The sequence below is a fragment of the Pleurodeles waltl genome, chromosome 3_1, assembly GCF_031143425.1.
Source record: "Pleurodeles waltl isolate 20211129_DDA chromosome 3_1, aPleWal1.hap1.20221129, whole genome shotgun sequence".
Lineage (NCBI taxonomy): Eukaryota > Metazoa > Chordata > Amphibia > Caudata > Salamandridae > Pleurodeles > Pleurodeles waltl.
This window is the reverse complement of record NC_090440.1, coordinates 590,568,275-590,590,205: the sequence shown is the minus strand read 5'-3', so window position 1 is coordinate 590,590,205 and position 21,931 is coordinate 590,568,275.

The window sequence follows — 21,931 nt, the reverse complement described above, 5'->3', positions numbered from 1 at the left end:
GTCATATGCACAATATCATAAGAAAACACAATACACAGAAGTACTAAAAATAAAGGTACTTTATTTTTATGACAATATGCCAAAAGTATCTCAGTGAGTACCCTCAGTATGAGGATAAGATATATACACAAGACATATGTACACAAACCAAAATTATGCAGGTAATAGCACGAAAAGTAATGCAAGCAATGTAAAGTTACAGTAGATTGCAATAGGAGCACATAGGTATAGGGGCAACACAAACCATATACTCCAAAAGTGTAATGCGAACCACGAATGGACCCCAAACCTATGTGAGCTTGTAGAGGGTCACTGGGACTGTAAGAAAACAGTGAGGGTTAGAAAAATAGTCCACCCCAAGACCCTGAAAGGTAGGTGCAAAGTGCACCTACTAATCCCCAAAGAGCACAGAAGTCGTGATAGGGGGTTTCTGCAGGAGGAACAAACACCAGCAATGCAACAACAGTGGATTTCCGGACCTGAGTACCTGTAAGATAAGGGGACCAAGTCCAATAGTCGCAACAGTGTCGAGAGTGGGCAGGAGCCCAGGAAATGCCAGCTGAGGGTGCAAGGAAGATGCCACCTGTTGGAAGAAGCTTGGAGTTCTGCAAGAAAGAAGAGGACTAGGAACGTCTCCTTTGGAGGATGGATGTCCCACATCGTGATGAATCTTGCAGAGGTGTTCCCACGCAGAAAGACCGCAAACAAGCCTTGCTAGCTGCAAGGGTCGCGGTTAGGGTTTTTGGATGCTGCTGTGGCCCAGGAGGGACCAGGATGTCGCCACTTGGATGAGGAGACGGACGGGGCGCCCAGCAACGTAGGGAGCCCTCACCGAAGCAGGCAGCACCCGCAGAAGTACCTGAACAGGCAGTTAGAAGAAAAGTGAACCTGAGTCCACCCGAAGTCACAAAAGGGGGTCCCACAACGCCGGAGGACAACTCAGAAGGTTGTGCACTGCAGGTTAGAGTGTCGGGGACCCAGGCTTGGCTGTGCATGAAGGAAACCCGGCACAGGAGCCGGAGCAGCTGCAAATCACGCGATACCCAACAATGCAGTCTAGCATGGGGAGGCAAGGACTTACCTTCACCAAGCTTGGACTGAAGAGTCACTGGACTGTGGGAGTCACTTGGACAGAGTTGCTGAGTTCCAGGGACCACGCTCGTCGTGCTGAGAGGGGACCCAGAGGACCGGTGATGCAGTCTTTTGTTGCCTGCCTGCGGTTGCAGGGGGAAGATTCTGTCGACCCACTGGAGATTTCTTCAGAGCTCCTGGTGCAGAGAGGAGGCAGGCTACCCCCAGAGCATGCACCACCTGGAAAGAGTCGAGAAAGCCAGCAGGATTAAGCGATACCAGGTTGCTAGTAGTCGTCTTGCTACTTTGTTGCGGTTTTGCAGGCGTCCTGAGCAGTCAGCGGTCGATCCTTTGGCAGAAGGTGAAGAGGGAGATGCAGAAGAACTCTGGTGAGCTCTTGCATTCGTTAACTGGTGAGATCCCCAAAGCAGAGACACTAAATAGCCAGAAAAGGAGGTTTGGCTACCTAGGAAGGAGGATTGGATACCAAGAGAGGTAAGAACCTGTCAGAAGGAGCCTCTGACGTCACCTGCTGGCACTGACCACTCAGAGCAGTCCAGTGTGCCACAAACACCTCTGTTTCCAAGAAGGAAGAGGTCTGGGACACACTGGAGGAGCTCTGGGCACCTCCCCTGGGAGGTGCAGGTCAGGGGAGTGGTCATTCCCCTTTCCTTTGTCCAGTTTCGCACCAGGGCCGGGCTGGGGGATGCCTGAACCGGTGTAGACAGGCTTATGCAGAGATGGGCACCATCTGTGCCCATCAAAGCATTTCCAGAGGCTGGGGAAGGCTACTCCTCCCCAGCACTCACACCTATTTCTAAAGGGAGAGGGTGTTTTTCCCTCTCTCAGAGGAAGTCCTTTGTTCTGCCTTCTTGGGCCAGGCCTGCCTGGACCCCAGGAGGACAGAAACCTGTCTGAGGGCTTGGCAGCAGCAGCAGCTGCAGTGGAGACCGCGGAAAGGCAGTTTGGCAGTACCCGGGTTCTGTGCTAGAGACCCGGGGGATCATGGAATTGACCCTCCCCAATGCCAGAATGGCATTGGGGTGACAATTCCATGATCTTAGACATGTTACATGGCCATGTTCGGAGTTACCATTGTGACGCTGTACATAGGTAGTGACCTATGTACAGTGCACACCTGTAATGGTGTCCCAGCACTCACAAAGTCCGGGGAATTTGCCCTGAACGATGTGGGGGCACCTTGGCTAGTGCCAGGGTGCCCACACACTAAGTAACTTTGCACCCAACCTTCACCAGGTGAAGGTTAGACATATAGGTGACTTAAAAGTTACTTAAGTGCAGTGGTAAATGGCTGTGAAATAGTGTGGACGTTGTTTCACTAAGGCTGCACTGGCAGGCCTGTGTAAGAATTGTCAGAGCTCCCTATGGGTGGCATAAGAAATGCTGCAGCCCATAGGGATCTCCTGGAACCCCAATACCCTGGGTAGCTCAGTACCATATACTAGGGAATTATATGGGTGTACCAGTATGCCAATGTGAATTGGTAAATTTAGTCACTAGCCTGTTAGTGACAAATTTGGAAAGCAGAGAGAGCATAACCACTGAGGTTCTGGTTAGCAGAGCCTCAGTGAGACAGTTATGCATCACACAGGGAACACATACAGGGCACATGCTTATGGGTGCTGGGGCCCTGCCTGGCAGGGTCCCAGTGACACATAGACTAAAACAACATATATACAGTGAAATATGGGGGTAACATGCCAGGCAAGATGGTACTTTCCTACAGTCCACCACTACAGGGAAACCAGGCTAACCCACCACCCGAACAACAACAGGGACCTGGGGGCAGTGGCAGTGGGCACACGGTCCAGGGGACAGAGGCCCAGAAACACAGGGGAACTGGGAGGGCTGCTGTGCGACAGGGGGAGGACAGGCCCAGGGAACCCACTCTCCACGAGGCCCTCTCCAACATCATGGGAGCCTACCACCATTCCCAGGGGACGATGGCAACGGTACAGGCCAAGTTTCAGGAGACCCAGCGGCTGCAGGAGGAACAGTATTTGGGCTCCTAGGAGGAACTCAGATCCATCAGTTCCACCCTGGGCACCATCGTAGGGGTGCTGAAGGAAGTCCTCAACACCAGGGGGGACACTGCGGCACAACAAGGGGCCCCTGACACTAGCCTGGACGATGAACTGCCCACCACCTCCGCCGGCGCTAGTGGACAGGAGGCACCGCCACAGGACCACCACACCCCCTGCAGAGGGAGAACCACCACGCAAACGGTCCCTGAGATCCAGGACAAAGACAGAGAACAATGCCAAGACCCCCGCCAAGAAATGAGACCACCCTGATTGTCATCCTTCTGTCCCACCTTGTCACCCTGTCCATCCTCAAACTGCCCCAGCTCCACTTCCTATGCCCATTTGGGCAATGCACCTGTGAGACTAATAGACTGGACTCTGCCATGGACATTCCTCCACCATCACCCCTCACCATTTTACAGCACCCTCCAATACTGAGCACTTAAATAAACACCCTTAAAGCACAAAACAGTCTGGAGTCTATCCGTGATTTCGAAATAGTGTATTAGCAATTACAGTGTCAAAATGCTCTTTCAATTGTAATGTCAACATACCTATGTCACACTGCTCTAGTCCATGAGGAAACAAAGCAGATCTCACACAGTGGGACGCACATCTGTGAAATCATAAGGGAAAGTGACAACTCAGTGACCATACACTGGTTTGAAAATGACATACAGTAGAGAGGTAGTAGTGTTAAAGTACATGCAGTAGGCAGGTTTGTATTCTTACCTGTGTCTCACTGGAAGTATTGCAGGATCACCGAGTTCCTGTTGTTGATGTCCTCTTCTTCTGCTTCCTCGTTTTCACTGTCCACAGGACGCCACAGCTGCCACAACACCTCCATCTGGACCATCCTCCTGCAGAAAAGGGACCTGTCTTCGCAAAGCTAAGTTGTGAAGCATACAGCAGGCCATGATGATCTGGCACACCTTCTTTGGTGAGTAGAATAGGGATCCACCTGTCATATGGAGGCACCTGAACCTGGCCTTCAGGAGGCCGAAGGTCCGTTCTATAATCTTCCGAGTTCGCCCATGGGACTCATTGTAGCGTTCCTCTGCCCTTGTCCTGGTATTCCTCACTGGGGTCAGTAGCCATGACAGGTTGGGGTAACCAGAGTCACCTGCAAATGGCGAGGGACAACTGTTAGACACACACTTACCTGTAGGGATATCCCCAGACCCAGACAACCATTCCCACTGGCTTGCTTCCAGGTGCTCACCTAATAGCCACACACGGTGCCTCTGGAGTTGCCCCATCACATAAGGGATGCTGCTATTCCGCAGGATGTAAGCGTCATGCACTGAGCCAGGGAATTTGGCATTAACATGGGAGATGTACTGGTCGGCCAAACACACCATCTGCACATTCATTGAATGATAACTCTTCCGGCTTCTGTACACCTGTTCACTCCTGCGGGGGGGTACCAAAGCTACATGTGTTCCATCAATGGCACCTACGATGTTGGGGATATGTCCCAGGGCATAGAAATCACCTTTCACTGTAGGCAAATCCTCCACCTGAGGAAAAACGATGTAGCTCCGCATGTGTTTCAGCAGGGCAGACAACACTCTGGACAACACGTTGGAAAACATAGGCTGGGACATCCCTGATGCTATGGCCACTGTTCTTTGAAATGACCCACTTGCAAGGAAATGGAGTACTGACAGCACCTGCTCTAGAGGGGGGATTCCTGTGGGATGGTGGATAGCTGACATCAGGTCTGGCTCCAATTGGGCACACAGTTCCAGGATTGTGGTGCAATCAAGCCTGTAGGTGATGATCACATGTCTTTCCTCCATTGTCGACAGGTCCAACAGCGGTCTGTACACCGGAGGATGCTGCCATCTCCTCACATGTCCCAGCAGACGGTGCCTATGAAGGACAACAGCGAGCACAGAGTCAACCAACTCAGAGGGCTTACACTGAACATGATTCATAATCCGAAATTTGCATGTATAAGTGTTGATGCAAGGCATAGGTATGTGTCACGCAGTTAAAAATGAAGCCATGAGGGCCCCTGAAACCGGTAACTGTGCTGGCGTTGTACACCGTTGCAGGAAGGTGGTCAAAGACAGCGGCGCAATTCTGCATTGGTTAACATTGGTTCCTATGGGTCCCAGGAGCCAATGACGATGTACGCCGGCAGTGACGGTACGCACTACCGCGGACGTGACTGCCATTTTCTATCTGTTCAATCACTAGATACCTGACAGGAGAGGACCTACACTGCAAGTGCTGCTATGACCTCAGTCTGGAAGAGACAATGGCTCGTGCGTCTGGGGAAAGGGCCCCTGTCTTCAAATCGGAGGAGTTGGAGAAACTCGTGGGTGGGGTCCTCCCCCAGTACACGCAACTCTACGGTCCCCCAGACAAACAGGTAAGTACAATGGGAGCATGCTGTATGGGCTATGCCTGTGTGGAGTGGGGTGGATGAAGTATTGGGGGGGAGATTGAGGCGTGCATTAAACGACGGTGAGTGCTTTGCCACATGGCAAGGGTAGGGATGGGGGCCAATGACTGTGACGGTGCAGTTGGCAATAACTTTTGTTTTTCCCCTGTACAATTCCTGTAGGTCAGCGTCCACCAGAAGAAGGATGTTTGGCGTGCCATCGCCAAGGATGTCCGGACCCTGGGGGTCTATCACAGATGGAGCACCCACTGCCGTAATGGATGGGAGGACATTCGCCGCTGGAGCAAGAAGATGGCAGAGGCCCAGCTGGGGATGGCCTCCCAACGTGGGAGGGGTGCCCATCGCACCATGACCCCCCTGATGTTCAGGATCCTGGCGGTGGCGTACCCGGAGTTGGATGGGCGCTTGAGGGCATCACAGCAGCCACAAGGGGGTGAGTACACTCTCATTCAGCTGATTCAGCGCAAAGTGGAGGTGTCTGGGTGGGGGAGGTGGGCGAGTGTGCTAGTTAGGTCCCCTTCTTCTGGCAGACCCTGTGCCACCCCACCTGTGTACAGTGCCAACTACACCTAGTCAGGCTACTGTGATATCCATGTGTTCAGATGTCGGCCATAGCCTTCTAGGCCATGTCCCAGGGATTGAACAGTGGACCCCAAGTGCGCGGCGTAGTGCAGGGGGCTTCTGTGTCTGTCGTGTCCGCCAACGGTAGCGGTAATGCTTGCACTCAACATGTCTTTCTTCTGTCGCCCCCCCCCCTTTTTGTGGTCTCCCTGTTCTTGTGTGCATTAGCATCATCAGGCGGAGGAGCAGTGGCACCGGACCAGGAGGGAGCTGCATCCCACATGGACCTGGAGGACGAGACTACAGACTCGGAATTCACCAGTGGGACGGAGGGCGAGGGGAGCTCCACGGCGGGGACAGGAGCTGACACCAGTGATATGGACTCGTCCTCTGATGGGAGCTCCCTTGTGGTGGCGGCCGCATCTGTGCCCCCCGCATCCACAGGTACAGCCGCCACCCCCCCTACCAGCACCGCCCTCGCAGCAGCCCTCAGCGTTTGCCCCGTGCCCGCTCACCCAGGAAGGTGGGCATCACCTTCGCCACAGGCACCTCAGGCCCTGTCCCAGTCACCCCTGCTGCCCTCAGTGAGGAGGCCATTGACCTCCTCGGGTCCCTCACTGTTGGGTAGTCTACCATTTTGAATGCCATCCAGGGTGTAGAGAGGCAGTTGCAACAAACAAATGCATTCCTGGAGGGCATTCATTCTGGTCAGGCAGCCCTTCAGTGAGCTTTTCAGACTCTGGCCTCAGCACTGATGGCAGCTATTGTCCCTGTCTCTAGCCTCCCCCCTCCAACTTCCTCCACCCAGACCCACACCCCTGTACCTCAGCCTACCCTAAGCACACCATCAGACCAGCATGCACACACGTCAACACACAAGGGAAGCTCTGGCAAACAAAAGCACCACACATCCCACAGGCACTCACGCAAGCATCACACACATGCAGACACACCACCATCCACTGCTCCACTGTGTCCCCCTCCTCCTCGTCTCCCTCTTCCCTCTCAATCTTGTCTCCACTCACACCTGCATGCACTACTTCTACAGCCACTACTTCCATCACCAGCACACACACCACCACACCCCGCTCACATGCAGTCACCACCCTACTACCATTCACACGTCTCCTGTGTCCTCTCCCAGTGTGTCTGTGACGCCACCTCCCAAGATACACAAACGCAGGCACACACCCACCCAACAGCCATCCACCTCACGACAGCCTCCAGCGCATGCTCCGTCACCCAAAGTCAACAAACGAACACCTCCTACAACCACAACCTCTTCCTCCACTCCCAAAACCCCACCACCTACCCCTCCCAGTGTTCCCAAGACTTTTTCTGTCCACCCTTGACCTCTTTCCCTCACCTCCCCCACCCCGTCAGTCTCCTAGGGCCCGACTCTCCAGGTCCCAACCTAGCACCTCAGCCACAACATCTCCAGGACCAGTGGTGCCAGTAGTCACCGGATTCTGGAGTGCACCAGGCAACAGGGCAGCCAGTGTGGCAAGGAGCCACAGCACAGACAGTCCCCCACCTGTCATGCATCAAAAGTTGGCCAGTGCCCGGCGGGAGAAGACTCCAGCCACCAAAGCCGCTCCCAGGGGTACAGGTGGGAGTGTGGAGTCAGCTGCAATACCTTCCAAAGTGGGGAAGGGGCACAAGAAACTCAGCAAGTCTGGGAAGAGCAGCACGGCGGAGAAGACCGCCATCAGCCCCGCTGCCCAGGAGGCAACCGCCATCATCCCCGCTGCCCAGGAGGCCACCCCCATCATCCCCGCTGCCCAGGAGGCCACCGCCATCAGCCCCGCTGCCCAGGAGGCCACCGCCATCAGCCCTGCTGGGCCAGAAAGGACCGGCAGCACCAGCCCCGCTGGGCCAGACAGGACCGCCAGCCCCGCTAGGCCAGAAAGGACCGCCAGCACCAGCCCTACTGGGCCAGAAAGGACCACCAGCACCAGTCCCGCTGGGCCAGAAAGGAAGGCCAGCACCAGCCCGCTGGGCCAGACAGGACCGCCAGCACCAGCCCCGCTGGGCCAGACAGGACCGCCAGCACCAGCCCCGCAGGGCCAGAAAAGACCGCCAGCACCAGCCCCGCTGGGCCAGACTGGACTGCCAGCACCAGCCCCGCTGGGACAGACAGGACCGCCAGCAGCTGAGTCGCTGCCAAGGACCCCGCCGCAACAAGCACCGCTGAACGCGACACCGGCGCTACAAGCACTGCTGAACAGGACACCGCCGCCACAAGCACTGCTGGCCCATGAGCACCATGGGCACTGACCCTACTTTGTCCGCCACGAGCAGGGTAAAGCAGTCTGGGCACAAAGCCCCCTCCAGAACCATTGGAGACTGTTATCCACTTGAGATTGAACAGTGGGCAAACCACCCACTGTAGAGACTTGAGAGACTGTGGCTTTGCATTCCCTGGGATTGAACAGTGGGCATGGGGCCCCCTCGTGGATTTGGCGTTGTGCACTCAACCGGCTGAGGTTCCCCCCTTTCCCTTCCCCCTGAGGTGCCTGTTTTATTGCTATCTGATGCCCCTGCAGCGTTCTCTCCGTCATGTTCGTGTATTGAGTGTGGGCCTCGCCCATGCCGTGCGGGCCCAGTGTTCCACGGACTTCAATGGAGCAATACCTGGACTACTATTCTTGGTGTATATATTTGTTAATAGTGTATATATATTTTTGTGTACTGGATTTTAATATATTACAATGGTTACACTCATTTCCTTTTGTCTTTGCATTCTTCCGGGGAGTTTGGGGGGGTGTAACTGTAATGTATTATGCTGTATTAGTGTGTGTGTTGTAGTGGGTGAGGGTGGGGGTGGGGGTGTTGCGTGGGTGTGTCCCTGTTTTTTCCCTCCCCCTCCCCTGTGTCCTAGGTGCAGTACTCACCGTGGTCTTCGCCGCCGCCGTTCGTGCTCCTGGTAAAGGAGCAAGAAGATAAGGGCAGGGAAAATGTGCAGCTCTGGTTCCATGGCGTCCTGGTTCCTCGTGGGGTGTGTAGAGGTGAGCGTTTTCCCTTCGAAGTCCTGTTTCCGCCGTGTTGTTCGCAGTGAATCTGCCCCGGAAAAGGTGGTGGATTGGTAGGTTATAATACTGTGGGCGGTACATTGTCCTCCGCCTGTCTGTTGGCGGTGACGCCATGCTGTTTGTTTGTACCGCCATGGCGGTCAGAGTGTTAAAGTGGCTGTCTTTGTTGGTGGTTTCCGCCACGGTCGTAATTCCATTACCGCTGCTTTAACACCGTCCGCCAGGGTTGTAATGACCACCGAAGTCTATTGGCCCTGAGACTTCAGAAAGCAGGAGGCAAGCTCAATCCAAGCCCGTAAAGAGCACTTCTCAGCAAAGTCAGAGGGCAGCAGGGCAACAACAGGGCAGCAGTCCTTCTCAGCAAAGCCGTCCAGATGAGTCCTTTGGGCAGCCAGGCAGTTCCTCTTGACAGTCTGCATGTTCAGGTCCAGAAGTGTCTGAGTTGGTGGGGTCGGAGACCCAGTTTATATACCCAAAAATGCCTTTGAAGTGGAGGAGACTTCAAAGAGTGGTTTTGAAGTGCACAAGGTCCCCTTCCAGTACAGGTCTGTATGCCAGGGTCCCAGTAGGGGGTTTGACAGTCCACTGTGTGAGGGCAGCCCACTAGCCTTTGAAATTTAAGTGTCAGGCCCTCTACTCTCCCAGCCTAGGAAGGCCCATTCAGTATGCAGATGAGTGCAGGTGTGACTGAGTATCCTGTATTTGTGGTTGTCTGGGTGAAATGCACAAGGGAGCTGTCAACCAGCCCAACCCAGACGTGGATTGAAGACAGACTGTAAGGCACAGATGGATTTTCAGTGCAGAGAAATGTTCACTTTCCAAAAGTGACATTTCTAAAAAAAGTAACAGAAAAATCCAACTTCACCAATAAGCAGGATTTTGTATTACCGTTCTGGCCATACTAAATATGACCTGGTTAACCCTTTCGATCAGAATCTACCACTCAAGCAGTATATGAGGGTAGCCCTAATACTGAGCAGGCCTCACAGTAGTGGAAAATGAATTTAGGAGTTTTCCACTACCAGGACATATACAACACACAAGTACATGTCCTGACTTTTACCTACATAGCACCCTGCCCTACCTTGGGGGTGACATATGTAGAAAAAGGGGAGTTTAATGCTTGGCAAGTACTTTTAAATGCCAAATCGAAGTGGCAGTAAAACTGCACACATAGGCCTTGCAATGGCAGGCCTGAGACATGGTTAAGGGCTACTTATGTGGGTGGCACAATCAGTGCTGCAGGCCCACTAGTAGCATTCAATTTATAGGCCCCGGGCACATGTAGTGCACTTTACTAGGTACTTACAAGTAAATCAAATATGGCAATTGGGAATGAACCAATGTTATCATGTTTAAGGGAGAGAGCAAGTGCGCAGAGTCCTAAAACCAGCAAAAACAGTGTCAGAAAAGTGGAGGGAGGCAAGCAAAATGTTGGGGGATGACGATCCTAAGGCTGTCATGTCTAACACCAAAGACCGAAATAAAGATACTCGGCCTCAAGGTTAGGGGATTAAACCACCAGACTGAGAGCGGCTATACTATCGCTCCTACAACAGAGCAGTAGCAACACATGCCTCCTGCAAGAAACACACCTCTTGGTGACATGCAAATCGCATATGAAATCCTGCTAGTTTTCCCTTTTGGTCCTCGAGGTAGGCAAAAAAGGAAGGGGTAGCCATCTTCATTTCTCGCACCTTTAGGGGATCAGTGCTGGGTAAAGTACCAGAGACCAGGGAACGCATACTGGCATTCTGCATACAGATAGGTAGCCTCACCTTAATACTAGGTTCAACGCACCCAACGAAAAACAAGAACATTTTATCACGAACGTCCAACAAAACCCCAGATATAGCTATCTTGATGGGAGGGGATCTTAATCTTGTCAATAAATAATGACCTGGACAGATGCGGTCACAGATATGGTCAGACAGGTGTCTTCACAAAGGTTGGTCTAGCAAGGGTTCAAGACTGCAGTATCAAAGACCTCTGACGGAGCAAACACTCCAAGGTCAAAGACTACACCTTCTACCCATTAGTGCATTAAAATATATGTGCGTATTGACAACTTCCTAAGCAACCCTTTGCTCCAATCCCTCAATAGGGATGTGATCACTGATCCGAGGTCCCTGTCAGATCATGCCCCCATCTCTCTGACCCTCAAAATCCTAGTAGAGAGGAGGTCTTCAGGGTTGTGGAGGCTATGAGGTAGACTCATCCAACGCCCGACAACATACAGGAGATCACACAATGATCCCAAGCTACATGCAGGACAATGATAGCACCAAGACTGCAACCTGAACGCTGTAGGCAGAACTAAAGGCAGTCAGCAGATGGGACTTCATTGCCCTATCCACCAGTGATAACCAGCTCTGATGGAAGGAGCAGTTTCAATTAGACAAAAAGGTGAGAGCTAGAGGCTATTCACAAAGGCACAGGAGCCCCATGAGTCTGGCACCAACTAGATAAAGCTCAAGCACATTTACAATGACTAGACTTGACAGAGCGGAGTATGCCTACCTGTGCCTTTGACAAAAATTTGAAATCAGCTGTATTAAAGGAGGAAAGAGGCTCACGCATCGCCTTCGCACTAAATGGCAGGATTAGAGTTATTCAGGACAAGGAAGGCAACAAAGTCACAGAGGATGCCTCGTCGCTTTCACCTTTTGAGACTATCACACTCTCTTCTCCGCCCAAGACATTAACACAAACAAAATTCTACCTGGAGGGAGAATTGGTGGAAAAACTCACCCCTGCGCAAGCTGACCACCTTGAGTGACCAACTGAGCTTGCTGTTGCTGAGGTCATCACTGTTATAGCCAGGCAGAAAGCCCTCAAATCCCCAGGCCAAGACAGCTTCACACCACTGTTCTACAAAACCTTCTGTCAGGCACTAGCCCCATTCCTCACTAGCCTTGAATGTGTTTCAGACATTGGCACTCTCACACATTCCATGTTGGAGACCTCTATCACAGTCATACCCAAACCCTGAAAAAATAACCGGCTATGTGGGTCCTGTAGACCAATCTAGCTCATTAACGTTGACAGGAGAGGAACTCCTCCTTGCACTCAACGTTCAGAAAGTGTTCAAAAGATTACACTGGCCTTGCTTTAAGGCCACTTTGAGGCACTTTAGCTGGGGCACCAAATTTCACCGCTGGTTTATTTGTGGATATAATGCTCACAGAGCCCCAGTAAGAGTGAACGGTCTCCTCTTCTCTTCATATTATACATGGAGCCCCTGCCTCAACACATACGGTCAGACCGCACTATCACAGGAGCTTGCTTTGAAGGCACAACGCATACCGTTAGTCTATATGTATATTACGTGTTAATAGCGCTATCAGGACCTTTAACTTCTCTATCAAACTTAATCAAAGAACTACAGACCTTCAGTCAAGTATCAGGTTTTAAAGTTAATTTAACAAAATCACATATATTGAACCTCACACTAATGTAAGCCCACAAAGAACAACTGAGGGAGCGATAGCCCCTATCCTGAAAGGAGATACCCATCCCATATCTGGGAATAAAGCTTGTCCCAACAGCACTTAAAACAGCAGAGATAAACAACAGCTTTTTTCACAAACAGATCCGCATGGACCTGTCCACGTTGAAACATTATCACCTCTCCTGACTGGGGCGCATTGCCACCCTCAAGATGAACATCCTGCCAAGGTACTGTATATTTTTCAGGCCCTGACGCTCCTTAAGCACATCCCCCACCCCTCTAGATTGCACTACAGGCACTGCAGGCAGATATGGACAGATTTCTTATGGATGGGAAGAAGCCACGCATGAATCGACTCCTACATACAGATGACTTACAAAGGGAGGACTGGGAGTTCCCAGTATCACAGAATACTTCCAGATGACTAAGCTTAGCTTCCAGATAGAGTAGGGTTGGGAAGCCACCGAGAAACACTGGTGCTTCATGGACCAGGCAGTCACAGGGATTCATATCTGGAAAGTTCCCTGGCTCCACGGTAGGCATTGACCACAAAGCTTGTTTATCTCTCCCATAACCAAAGCTACAATGACAGTCTGAGCTAGGGTGGTGACATTTAATGGCCTCACAACCTTCCCACCCCCAATGACCCCCACATCTTCACTTACCCTGACTTCTCCCCAGGCTTACACTTGGACTACGCACTCTGATGATCCGGGGATGCAAAAGGACTGGATATCTGTTCAATGAGAACAGGGTCATCTCCTTTGAGAGCCTTAATAAGGAATACGACCTACAAGAAGCACCCCGGAAGCTTGATTTAGATCTTGATGGTGTTACCGCCAAGCCGCGTCTGCTGCGGACCTGAAAAGACCGTCAAGTCGACAGTGTTCTGCCCACCTTATTTAAATGTTACAGCTCTGCAAGCGGTGGACTGGTGACAGATTGCTGACGGAGAAATACAGTGTTGGGACCCAATGGACTTTGTACAATGGCAGTGGCTATGTAATAGAGGTATGTGACACACAGTCTCCCTTACCCATATGTGTCCCCCTGCATTACACAACGCACCACATGCAAGCACCATCATCCATTACAATGCCAACACAACCCTTCCATAATGCATACTGAAACACACTGACATACATCTGTCACAACACATACACACCATTGACACTGCACCCACACACAACACAACCATCACAACTACACACCCAGCTATAAAACTCACACAAAAGCACAACCACACACACACATCACAACGTCCGCCACAAGAAAAACACTCACCTGAATTTGTCACACGGTAACCCAAAATACACAACTACAGCGATCTCACATGCAAGTGACATGCATACTGACACAACACCACCACTCCCTCCAGCTCCCTCCACCTCAACCTGCCAATCCACAAACACACGCACACAGACAGACAGACAGACAGACCGAAAGACTGGCTCACATACACAAGAGATAGCACAAATCTACAGCCCCCTTGCAATGCGCACACATGGACACCGCTGACAAGTGTGACTGTACTGTCATTATGGTGCCAGCATTCATCTGGCAATGAATAATGACACATCAATGACAGTTGTGTATGTGTGCGATATGCATGTTTAGCCAGTGTCCCCAGCCATGTGTGACAATTATCTCCACAACATATGCATGTCACAGTGATTTAAAATGAATACCGTGACATGGACATGCCTACAGTGGCCCTTTCCTCCCTTGCAGTGCCCAACTAGTTCCCCTGGCAATGCAGCATCCCTACCTTTCTATACCAGCGACAGGGGCGTGTTTTTTTCTGTGGGTCAGTGGCAGCAGTGATGGCAGGTGTTGTCCAGTTGTGTCTAGTCGAAAACTGTGGTGGAGTCGGGGAAAAAGGGGAGGTCCCCCCCCCTTTCCCTTCAATCTGCCAACTCAGAAGTGGAGGTTGGACCACCGCTTTTTGCTTAGCATTAAAGCACATCTAAATCTGTATGGCGGGAAGGGTGACTGATGTCCCGCCGGCAGGCACTGTTCCTATCCCACCATTGAGGCGGGCAGTGTTTCTTGGCAGAGATGACAATTCGAATGCGGGCTTTCAGCTACGGGACCCTCCAACATCTAAATACGATGGGCGGACTGCCACACCGGCGGACAGGTTTTCAGTTGAAAACATGACAGCGGGAACATTACCTCCAACATCTAAATCAGGCCCGAAGTACCCTATTTGCAGATCCAACACTCAAGCCCCTGGCCAGCAGACATCTAATATCTTTCGAGAAATGCTCCATCAGGGGAGAAAATGACAAATGACTTACCTCACTTCTGGCACAGTCATCTCCAAAGGTAAAACCACGTGGCAGGGCAGATAGGAAGCCGAACTCAGGAGGATGCTGGCACCCAAGGAGCGGGCAGATATCTACCACCGAGCCCACCACACATCTCACAACACAACTGGGACAGAGGCTGCTACTAAAATCACTGCATACTGGTACATAACCCCTTCACGGTTTCAGAGATAGAGTCCTGAACGCAGTAAAGAGTGTTGGCAGGGCTGTGGAGGTACTGCCACATAACTTTGCCCACCCTGCAACTGCCTCAAATTATCCTGCTACTGGGGAAGGATTCTGGATGACATAGACCATGTCTTTGGCACCCATATTCAGTGCTTCCCAGCATAACCGATACTGGGTCTCCCAAACCCTATTGTATTTCCAGTGAAATCCCACAGAGGACGAAAAAATGGCTAAGGCACTTGGTACCATTCATCAAACAATCCTTTTGGTATGGGAGTCAGGCAAAGTCCCTGGTTACACTACCTGGCTTCACAGACTCAGGTACTTACTGGACATGGAGCAGCTCTCCCTCACTGCAATCCACACCTTGGAGTCGCACCAGAAGAAGTGGGTGGTTATACTAATCATTCCTGCAATGGTGTTCAATAAGCTGGCATGCTCCAAGTAACTCAAACTGATCCAATTACTCCCACCCGCCCCAGAAAGGGTCCTGGTTGCGGCTCCACAGTGATCCACACATGGTAATCAACAGTGGCAATACCAATTACTCATCGGCGGAGGAAAGGACATCTATATTCTTGCATACCGGGTAAGTGTACTTGGGGAGGAAAGTTTTTTTAGCTTTTTTTGAAGGAGGGGGAGTTTGAAGTGAAGTTCTGTTCTCCATGGGTCTTAATTTCCCTTCCACAGTTATCGCAGCCGGCCTCTGTGTTGTAGGCACCAAGGCTATGTCCTGTATATTTCCCTCACCCCTTCCCTTTGTTCACATTACAAAATCAATAAAACAGATTTGAACCATTAAAAAGTTTAAAAACTAAATTGAAGATGGCATATCTGACGGCTATCTTCCTAAGACATGAGTTATATAGCAAGGGTTTAGCTTCAAAAGTGCACTACCTTGCAAACTCCCTGTCAACTGAAAAAGTTGCATTTCCAGCTCGGATTTCGTAACTTTGGATGTACTAATTTCCCTCTCTTTGCTGAGAGAATGAAGCCTTGTACGACCTGATTTCTCTAATCTTTCATCTAAACAATGGCTGAATGTGCACAATGATACCTTACATTCTCTACAAGCAGACATGCTTGAGACTAAATATTTACAAACTAGGGATAACAAGACCAACCTAGTTATCAGAGTCACACACAGTCACTATGGTTATACCTATGTGAATTACAATGAAGAACAGACTGACCCAATTGCTTACAAGCCTCACTTGCATTCTGTGGCTGAAGCACATTTTGCTTCCATCAAAAAGATCCTGGCAGCTGTACAAACAGCTATTTTAAAGACACGCCCTCTGGCACAGAGAAAACATATCATTACTGTTTCTCCTGCAGCAGCACAAGAAGCTGCCACGAAGGCAAGCATTCCCAGTGCTCGCGCCGTACAGCCGAGATGGGTACAGTGGGCCTCTTCATTAAGTGCAGTGGATGTGAAGTTTCAGAATGATCCCCCTCTTCGAACATAAACTTTTCTCCAATATGAACAGGCTGTTGCTCTGACTCCAGCCACTCTACCCACTGAGTTCCATACGGATGGCTCTGCCCAACTTGTGGTTGGAACAAAAATACAAATACTCCACAGCCCGTGCAGCAGTACAAGGTGTTGTGAAGGATGGTGAGTTCATCCCACAGTGCATCCACACCAAAATCTTAGGCGACAGTACTGCACATGTAGAACTACATGCCCTGTTATTTGCATTGCAGAAGGCTGACTCATCAGTTCCCACACTTAGGCCCTCATTAGGAGTTTGGCGGGTGGAAACCAAACTCTTGCAGCTCAGGAGACTTCTTCTCGCTGGCCCTATTACGAGTTTCCTGCTGGCCCAGTGGGAAACCCACAACAACATTGATGTTGGCTTGTAAAACAGCCAGCGTCAATGCTGTTGTGCATCCGGTGCACCATCACCCGTCATGTAAATCATTATCTGCAAAGTAGACAGTGATTTGCGTGATTGGGCTGTGCAGGGGCCCCCGTCTCTGCCAGCATTTACATGGTGGTGAAACTGCTAGTGGAGAGGGGACTCGTAATTAAGACTGCTGGCGCCACCAGGCGGTCAGTCAGTGAAAAAGTGGCGGTGATGGCAGTCCAACCATGGCGCATTTGTCACAATCATAATGTGGAAGCTGGACCGCTGGATTGGCGCGGTCCGACCACCACCACGAGTCTGGCAGTTCTAGGACCTTAATGAGGGCCTTAGTGTCTGACTCATTTATTTGTTTGCAAGATTACATTGTTTAATTTGCAGTATTGGCGGCTGAATTCATTTGAGGATTCTAAGGGAAACCTTATAAAGAATAAATAGCTCCAGATAAAGGTAGTTGTCTTAGAAGATAAACTTCCATTGGTCAATATGAGGCACACTTTGGGCCATCAGCTTGATGGTGTTTACGGCAAAGGGAACTAAGTAGCTAATCTAGCTTCAAAGTCTGCAATTCAGACTGTTAGAGTAGCAGTCCTAACCAGATCTCTAACAAGAATCAACACAGCTATTTTAACAGCCATAAATGCAACCAACCAAGGTAGGAAACCTCCTGCAGGCTTTCCTCCAAAATAATCATACACGCTAATTCAGGTAACCTTCCTGAAGTCACACTACCAGGAGTGGGAGACAGAATAATACTTAATAATCTGTCTGGATTAGATGTAATTAAAGAAGCCCATGAGGAGGTGGCATCTGCTCATGCAGAAATAAAAACCACTGCAGCAATGCTACTGCAATGCTACTGATGGCCTAGCTTATATAAACAGGCAGGACTTATGTTAAGCAGTAGGACGTTTGTCAGCAGATTAAATCTTCAACTTTCATAAGACCCTCGCCAACTCCCTTCATGATCTAAAACATCCCCTTGTGGGTGATTTATTTGGATCACATCATCCCCTTTAATCAGCTAACTGACATAAGTACACATTGGTGGCGATCGATTCATGTTCTCAGTTCTCATGAGTTTGGCCACAGAGAAAAGCAAGGGCTTCAGCAGTAGTAAACAATTTGCAGTGCCTAGTGGCAACCGAGGTAGTTCATTCATTTCATTCAGATAACAGTCATGCGTTCACCTTTTAGGCTTAGAGGGACTCGGGCCAGATGTAGGTAGAAATGGTTTTGCGAGTTGCAAAACCATATGCAGAATGGTGTCCTTGACACCATCTGCGAATCGCAAGGGGGTCGTAAAGACCCACCTCATTAATATTAATGAGGTGGGTCGCAATTTGCGACCCCTTTGAGATTCCCTGCACTCACAGGGATGGTGGCCTGCTGGAGGCAGCAGACCTCCATTTCTGTGACTGCTTTTTTAATAAAGCAGTTTTTTTTGTGTGTATTGCAGCCCGTTTTCCTTAAAGGAAAACGAGTTGCAATACACTCGGGAAAATGAAACCATTTGGTTTCATTTTTTCAGAGTAGGCAGTGGTGCATTGGACCACTGCCTGCTCTGAAAAAAATATTTTTGGCGCCATTCACAAAGGGGAAGGGGTCCTATAGGGACCCCTTCCCTTTTGCGAATGAGTTAGCACCCACATCACATGGGTGCTAACTGCAAATTGCTTTGCGACCGCGTTCGCGGTCACAAAGCAATTCTGCATTGCGGTGCGAATCGCAAATAGGAAGGGAACACCCATTAAATGGGAATGTGCATCACGATGCCCGTTTTGCATGGCACAAAGTGCGAATTTCGCAGTTTGCGCCATGCAAAACGGTCCCTACATCTGGCCCCCAATGTCTATTATGGGAGTTTGTCTGCAATTCACCAACCCGTTTAAATCTGAATTGAACAGAGTTGTAGAGGGTGTAAATGGCATGATTAAACAAGCTTTGACTGCTAGGTCACTGAGTTAAGGTCTTAGCTGGTACCATTTGTAGGAAAGTACCATCTTGCCTGGCATGGTACCCCCATATTTCACTGTATATATGTTGTTTTAGTCTATGTGTCACTGGAACCCTGCCAGGCAGGGCCCCAGTGCTCGTACGTATGTGCCCTGTATGTGTTCCCTGTGTGATGCCTAACTGTCTCACTGAGGCTCTGCTAACCAGAACCTCAGTGGTTATGCTCTCTCTGCTTTCCAAATTTGTCACTAACAGGCTAGTGACTAATTTTACCAATTCACATTGGCATACTGGTACTCCCATATAATTCCCTAGTATATGGTACTGAGGTATTGGGGTTCCAGGAGATCCCTATGGGCTGCAGCATTTATTTTGCCATCCATAGGGAGATCTGACAATTCTTACACAGGCCTGCCAGTGCAGCCTGAGTGAAATAATGTCCACGTTATTTCACATCCATTTACCACTGCACTTAAGTAACTTATAAGTCACCTATATGTCTAACCTTCACCTGGTGAAGGTTGGGTGCAAAGTTACTTAGTGTGTGGGCACCCTGGCACTAGCCAAGGTGCCCCCACATCGTTCAGGGCAAATTCCCCGGACTTGTGAGTCCGGGGACACCGTTACACTTACACCGTTACACATGTCCACTGTACATAGGTCCCTACCTATGTACAGCGTCACAATGGTAACTCCGAACATGGCCATGTAACATGTCTAAGATCATGGAATTGTCACCCCAATGCCATTCTGGCATTGGGGGTCAATTCCATGATCCCCCGGGTGTAGGAAAGTACCATCTTGCCTGGCATGTTACCCCCATTTTTCACTGTATATATGTTGTTTTAGTTGTATGTGTCACTGGGACCCTGGTAACCCAGGGCCCCAGTGCTCATAAGTGTGCCTGTATGTGTTACCTGTGTAGTGACTAACTGTCTCACTGAGGCTCTGCTAATCAGAACCTCAGTGGTTATGCTCTCTCATTTCTTTCCAAATTGTCACTGACAGGCTAGTGACCATTTTTACCAATTTACATTGGCTTACTGGAACACCCTTATAATCCCCTAGTATATGGTACTGAGGTACCCAGGGTATTGGGGTTCCAGGAGATCCCTATGGGCTGCAGCATTTCTTTTGCCACCCATAGGGAGCTCTGACAATTCTTACACAGGCCTGCCACTGCAGCCTGAGTGAAATAACGTCCACGTTATTTCACAGCCATTTTACACTGCACTTAAGTAACTTATAAGTCACCTATATGTCTAACCTTTACCTGGTAAAGGTTAGGTGCAAAGTTACTTAGTGTGAGGGCACCCTGGCACTAGCCAAGGTGCCCCCACATTGTTCAGAGCCAATTCACTGAACTTTGTGAGTGCGGGGACACCATTACACGCGTGCGCTACATATAGGTCACTACCTATATGTAGCTTCACCATGGTAACTCCGAATATGGCCATGTAACATGTCTATGATCATGGAATTGCCCCCTCTATGCCATCCTGGCATTGTTGGTACAATTCCATGATCCCAGTGGTCTGTAGCACAGACCCTGGTACTGCCAGACTGCCCTTCCTGGGGTTTCTCTGCAGCTGCTGCTGCTGCCAACCCCTCAGACAGGCATCTGCCCTCCTGGGGTCCAGCCAGGCCTGGCCCAGGATGGCAGAACAAAGAACTTCCTCTGAGAGAGGGTGTGACACCCTCTCCCTTTGGAAAATGGTGTGAAGGCAGGGGAGGAGTAGCCTCCCCCAGCCTCTGGAAATGCTTTGTTGGGCACAGAGGTGCCCAATTCTGCATAAGCCAGTCTACACCGGTTCAGGGACCCCTTAGCCCCTGCTCTGGCGCGAAACTGGACAAAGGAAAGGGGAGTGACCACTCCCCTGACCTGCACCTCCCCTGGGAGGTGTCCAGAGCTCCTCCAGTGTGCTCCAGACCTCTGCCATCTTGGAAACAGAGGTGCTGCTGGCACACTGGACTGCTCTGAGTGGCCAGTGCCACCAGGTGACGTCAGAGACTCCTTGTGATAGGCTCCTTCAGGTGTTAGTAGCCTTTCCTCTCTCCTAGGTAGCCAAACCCTCTTTTCTGGCTATTTAGGGTCTCTGTCTCTGGGGAAACTTCAGATAACGAATGCATGAGCTCAGCCGAGTTCCTCTGCATCTCCCTCTTCACCTTCTGATAAGGAATCGACCGCTGACCGCGCTGGAAGCCTGCAAACCTGCAACATAGTAGCAAAGACGACTACTGCAACTCTGTAACGCTGATCCTGCCGCCTTCTCGACTGTTTTCCTGCTTGTGCATGCTGTGGGGGTAGTCTGCCTCCTCTCTGCACCAGAAGCTCCGAAGAAATCTCCCGTGGGTCGACGGAATCTTCCCCCTGCAACCGCAGGCACCAAAAAGCTGCATCTCCGGTCCCTTGGGTCTCCTCTCAGCACGACGAGCGAGGTCCCTCGAATCCAGCGACACCGTCCAAGTGACCCCCACAGTCCAGTGACTCTTCAGCCCAAGTTTGGTGGAGGTAAGTCCTTGCCTCACCTCGCTGGGCTGCATTGCTGGGAACCGCGACTTTGCAAGCTTCTCCGGCCCCTGTGCACTTCCGGCGGAAATCCTGTGTGCACAGCCAAGCCTGGGTCCACGGCACTCTAACCTGCATTGCACGACTTTCTAAGTTGGTCTCCGGCGACGTGGGACTCCTTTGTGCAACTTCGGCGAGCACCGTTTCACGCATCCTCGTAGTGCCTGTTTCTGGCACTTCTCCGGGTGCTACCTGCTTCAGTGAGGGCTCTTTGTCTTGCTCGACGTCCCCTCTCTCTGCAGGTCCAATTTGCGACCTCCTGGTCCCTCCTGGGCCTCAGCAGCGTCCAAAAACGCCAAACGCACGATTTGCGTGTAGCAAGGCTTGTTGGCGTCCATCCGGCGGGAAAACACTTCTGCACGACTCTCCAAGGCGTGGGGGATCCATCCTCCAAAGGGGAAGTCTCTAGCCCTTGTCGTTCCTGCAGTATTCACAGTTCTTCAGCCTAGTAAGAGCTTCTTTGCACC